Below are 6,000 nucleotides of genomic sequence, written 5' to 3'. Positions count from 1 at the left end.
CCACATGTCCCTTTAAAACTCGTGTCACCACCAGAGATCAGCAGTGTTTCGGATGTGAGCTCTGTGCCATTGGAGAGATTCACAAACAGTACAGCATCAGAAAGGCCAGGAGGACATCAGCAAGCTCACACAGGGAGGGGTTCCAGGATCAACATTGGTACATTATGTTGGAGTTCCGACCTGTACCCCCAACACGTCACCTGATTTAGCAGCACCACTGTGACACTGCCACATCATCCTTAACCACTCCACTATAGGCATATATACCCCTCTACAGTTACTGTTCTTACACATATTGATCTAAATCCCAACCATCAATCCAGTCTGGCACCATGTAAAAAAGCAATTGCCCTCATGAAGATATCTCCCACTGTCAGTGTGATGAATATAGCAGGATGAACCCAAGAGAAAATCCTTTGACTTTACTATTCTGTGGTGCAGTGTGATACAGTACCACAGATTCACAAGGGCTTGTAACCTAATGAAATCATTTACAGCTAAAGGGGTTGGAAGTATTTTTTTAATGCACATTAGTAGAAGCTGCATTGCAGAGTAAAGCCAAGCTGACCCTTGCTGAGTTAAATTACAGGAATAGAATTCACTCTGTCCTCCTCATTGGATGCAGACAGTGGTTTAATTTTTTTTTATTCATTTGTGGGATGTGGGCATCACTGGCTAGGCCAGCATTTATTACCCATCCCTAATTGCCCTTGTTCAGAGGGCATTTAAGAGTCAACCACATTGCTGCAGGTCCGGAGTCACATATAGGCCAGATTTCCCTCCCTGAAGAACATTAGTGAATCAGATGGGTTTTTACAACAATCAGCAATGGTTTCATGGTCAGCATCAGACTTCTAATTCCAGATTTTTTTAAATTGAATTCAAATTCCGCCATCTGCTGTGGTGGGATTCAAACCCAGGTACCCAGAGCACTAACCTAGGTCTCTAGAATACTAGTCCAGTGACAATGCACCATCGCCTCCCCCTTAATGTTGATATACTCATAATTTCTGTAATAGAAGCATTGGACATTGGCAGTTTTGCATTCAGTTGCCCAGCTTCCAACTTCTGGAACTCCCACCCTAAATCAACTGCCTCTCTACCAAGCTCTCAAAGAGCCCTCCTTAAAAATCTACCTCTATTGCAAAACTTTGGTGATCCATCTAATATCCACAGTCTCCTTTTCTCACATTCCCATTCTCTCACATTCCCCTTTTGTCATATTCTCCATATCTCACGTTATCCATTATCTCACCTTATCCATTATCTCACCTTATCCATTATCCCACCTTATCTATTATCTCACCTTATCCATTATCTCACCTTATCCATTATCCCACCTTATCTATTATCTCACCTTATCCATTATCTCACCTTATCCATTATCTCATGTTCCCCATATCTCACGTTCCCCATATCTCACGTTCCCCATATCTCACGTTGCCCTCCCCTTGCTGGGAGTTGGAACGGAGCAGAGCAGACCTGCGGGAGACAGTCGGGAGCTGAGGAGCGCCTATAATATAGACCGAGCATTGCAGAGCAGCCTACCTTGCTGGAAGTTGGAGCAGAGCGGACTTGCGGGGAGCTGAGGAGCACCTATAAATACAGGCCAAGGATTACAGAGCGGCCTCCCTTGCTGGGAGTCGGAACAGAGCAGACTTGCGGGAGACAGTCGGGAACTGAGGAGCGTCTATAAATACAGACTGGGGATTGCAGAGCGGCCTACCTTGCTGGGAGTTGGTGCAGAGAGGAATTGCAGGAGACAGTTGGGAGCTGAGGATTGCCTATAAATACAGACCGGGGATTGCAGAGTGGCCTACCTTGCTGGGAGTCAGAGTGGAGCGAACCTGCGAGAAACAGTCAGGAGCTGAGGAGCGCTCTGTTTCACTGTTTCAGCTGCTGTGAGGCTGCAGTCAGGACAACAAAAAATTGCAATTGTGACGCCACAGGGAGCTAGTAAGTTGATTGGCCGGTAAGTGCTCTGCCTAAGGCACAGTGTGTGAGAAACCAGCTTAGTTCTGGTAGATCTATAAATAAACAGAACTAAAACTTTAAAATAATAAACCAAAATTTGAAAACTTTAAAGTTAAAATAAAACAATAAAGATTTAAAAAAACAATAAAGTCATTTAAAGAAACATCTAAAACACTTACCTTTGTAGCTAAGAATATACAACCTTTAGTTGTCAGTGGTACAAGCATTCAATAAACACTGTAAATTGTAGCATACACAGGAAGAAAGTAATTAAAGTAAATTAACTAAATAACATAAGTTAGAATGGCAGGACAGGTGTTATGTTGCAGCTGTGGGATGTAGGTATTTTTGGACACCAAGGCGATCCATGACAAACATGTCTGCAGGAAGTGTAAGCAGCTAGAGGAATTCCAGATCAGGATTATTGATTTGGAAGCAGAAATGCAGATACTGCACAACATAAGGGATGGTGGGGGGTGGGGAAATACCTGGATACTTTGTTCTGGAAGACGGTCACATCTCTTAGAAGAGGGTGACCCGTTTTGGTCAGCAGTGAAGGGCAGGAGGCAGACATTAGTGGAGGAGCCTCAGGCTTTGCAATTGTCAAACAGGTTTGAGGTGCTTACAACATATGTGGATGAAAGTGAGGTCTGCAAGGTGGATGAGTTGAATGGCCATTGCACTGTGGTACAGGAAGCCGTTCAAGTGGAGGGAGTAGAAAGGAATGTAGTGGTAGTAGGGGATAATGTAGTGAGGGGGATTGACACTGTTCTCTGCATCAAAGAGTGAAAGTTCAGACAGCTAAGTTGCCTGCCTGGTGCCAGGGTTAGGGACATCTGCTCAGGGCTGGAGAGGAACATGCATTAGGAGGGGGAGGATCCAGTTGTCGTGGTCCATGTAGGTACCAATGACATTAGTAGAACTAGGAAAGAGGTTCTGCAAAGTCAGTATGAGGAGCTAGGTACAAAATTAAGAAGCAGAACCTCAAAGGTAATAATCTCTGGAATATTACCTGAGCCACATGCAAATTGGCATTGGCCAAATAAGATTAGAGAAACAAATGCGTGGCTCAAAGGCTGGTGTGGGAGAAGTGGGTTCTGGTTTGTGAGGCACTGACATCAGTACTGGGGAAAGTGGGGGCTGTACCATTGGGACAGTTTACACCTGAACCATGCTGGGACAAGTGTCCTCACAAATTGCATTACTAGGGAAGCTTTAAACTAAACAAGGGGGGTGAGGGGTCAAGTTTGAGTAGAGGTAGCAATTCAAGGTGTAGAGTCAAGACAGGAGAACAAAATAGTAACATGAGAAATGAGGATCAGAGAATGGCAGGAAGGGACAGAGAGAAAAAAAAACCTAAGAATACATCAACAGTCAAGATTAGATGTTACAAAGTTAACAAAAAGGCAAAACTGAAATCTCTCTATCTGAATGCACGTAACATTCATAGCAAAGAGAATGAATTGATGGCCCACACTGAAGTAAATAAATATGATCTGATAGCAATTATGGAGACATGGCTGCAGGACAACAAAGATTGGGTCCTGAATATTAAGGGGTACATGACATTCAAGAAAAATAGAAAGCTAGGTAAAGGTGGAGGAATAGCACTGTTAATCAAACAGGGCATTGGTGCAATAGTTAGAGGTGACCTTGGTTCAGGAGATCAGGATGTAGAATCAGTTTAGGTGGAGATGAGGAATAATAGGGAAAAAATAATTAGTGGGAGTGGTCTACAGGCCTCCTAACAGTAGCCACAGTGTAGGACAAAGTATTCATGAGAAAATATTGTGTGCTTGTGATAAAGGGACGGCAATAATCATGGGGATTTTAATCTACACATAAACTGGAAAAATCAGATTGGAAGTAATAGCTTGGATGAGGAGTTCTTAGAATGGTTTTGAGATAGTTTCTTAGAGCAGCATCTACTGGGACCAACCAGAGAGCAGGTTATATTAGACTTGGTATTGTGTAATGTGACAGGGTTAATTAATGACCTCAGAGTAAAGGCACCCCTAGGTAGCAGCGACCACAGTATGATTGAATTTTACATCCAGTTTGAAAAGGAGAAGAGTGGGTTTAAGACTAGTATCTTAAACTTAAATAAGGGCAACTATGCGGGGATGAAAGCTGAGCTAGCTGAAATGAACTGGGAAACTAGGCTAGAGGGTAAATCAATAGAGAAGCAGAGGCAGACACAGAAGGGGATGCTTCAGAGTATTCAGAATAAGTACATTCCTATTATAAAGAAAAATGCTAAGGGGAGGACCCACCATCCATTGTTAACTAAAGAAGTTAAGGAAAGCATCAAACTTAAGGGAAAAGCACACAACTCCACAAAGATGAGTGACAGGACAGATGATTGGTCAGAATATAAAGGACAGCAGAGAATGACTAAAAGGTTAACCAGGAAAAAGAAATTAGTGCATGAGAGGAAGCTAGCTAGAAATGTAAAAATGGATAGCAAGAGTTTCTACAGGTATTTAAAAAGGAAAAGAGTAACTAAAGTGAGTGTTGGTCCTCTAGAGAGTGACAGTGGGGAGTTAATAGTAGATAATAAAGAAATGGTGGATGAAATGAACAAATATTTTGCTTCTGTGTTCACTGTAGAGGATACAAAAAACATTCCAGTAGTAGCTATAAATCAGGAGGTGAACGGGAGAGAGGAGCTTGGTGAAATTGAAATCACTAGGGAAATGGTACTGAGCAAATTGATGGAGCTGCAGGCTGGCAAGTTTCTGGGTTCCCATGGACTACATGGTAGGGTCTTAAAAGAGGTGGCTAATGAGGTAGTTGATGTGCTGGTGTTAATTTTCCAAAATTCGCTAGATTCTGGAAAGGTTCGATCAGACTGGAAAGTAGCAAATAGCAAATATTCAAGAAGGGAGGAAGGCAGAAGACAGGAAACAATAGGCCAGTTAGCTTGACATCTGTCATGAGGAAATTGTTAGAATTGATCATTCAGGAGGTTATAGCTGGGCACTTAGAAAAGCTCAAGGCAATCGAGAAGAGTCAGCATGGTTTTGTGAAAGGAAAATCATGTTTAACCAATTTATTGGAGTTTTTTGAAAGAGTGACATGCACGGTTGATAAAGGGGAGCCTGGAGACATGCTGTACTTGGATTTCCAGAAGGCATTTGATAAGGTGCCACATCAAAGGTTATCATGGAAAATAAAGGTGCATGGTGTAGGGGGTAACAGATTAGTGTGGATAGAAGATTGGCTGGCTGGCAGAAAGCAGAGAGTATGTATAAATGGGTCTTTTTCTGATTGGCAGGATGTGACAAGTGGAGTCCCACAGGGATCTGTGCTGGGGCCTCAACTTTTTACGATTTACATCAATGACTTAGATGAGGGGAGCAAAAATATGGTAGCTAAATTTACAGATGATACAAAGATAGGTAGGAAAGTATGTTGTGAAGAGGACATGAGGAGGTTGCAGATGGATATAGATAGGTTGAGTGAGTGGGCAAAGATCTGGCAAATGGAGTTTAATGTGTTCACTTTGGCAGGAAGAACAAAAAAGCTGAGTATTACTTAAATGAAGAATGGCTGCATAATTCTGAGATGCAGGGAGATTTAAGTGTTCTAGTACATGAGTCACAAAAAGTTAGCATACAGGTACAGCAAGTAATTAAGAAGGTTAATGGAATGCGATCCCCTGTTATGAGAGGGATTGAACATAAAAGTAAGGATGTTATGCTTCAGTTATACAGGGCATTGGTGAGACCGCACCTCGAATACTGTGTGCAGTTTTGGTCTTCTTATTTAAGGAAGGATGTAAATGCATTGGAGGCGGTTCAGAGGAGGTTTACTAGATTGATACCTGGAATGAGTGGGTTGACTTATGAAGAAAGCTTGGAAAGACTGGGCTTGTTTTCACTGGGGTTTAGAAGAGTGAGGGATGATTTGATTGAAGTGTACAAGAACCTGAATGATCTTGACAAGGTGGATGTCGAAAGGATGTTTCCTCTTGTGGGTGAGTCCAGAACTAGGGGGCACTGTTTTAAAATTAGGGGTCGCCCT

The sequence above is a fragment of the Cetorhinus maximus genome, unplaced genomic scaffold (assembly GCF_964194155.1).
Source record: "Cetorhinus maximus unplaced genomic scaffold, sCetMax3.hap1.1 HAP1_SCAFFOLD_1299, whole genome shotgun sequence".
Taxonomy (NCBI): Eukaryota; Metazoa; Chordata; class Chondrichthyes; order Lamniformes; family Cetorhinidae; genus Cetorhinus; species Cetorhinus maximus.
Note: the sequence above shows the minus strand (reverse complement) of the source record.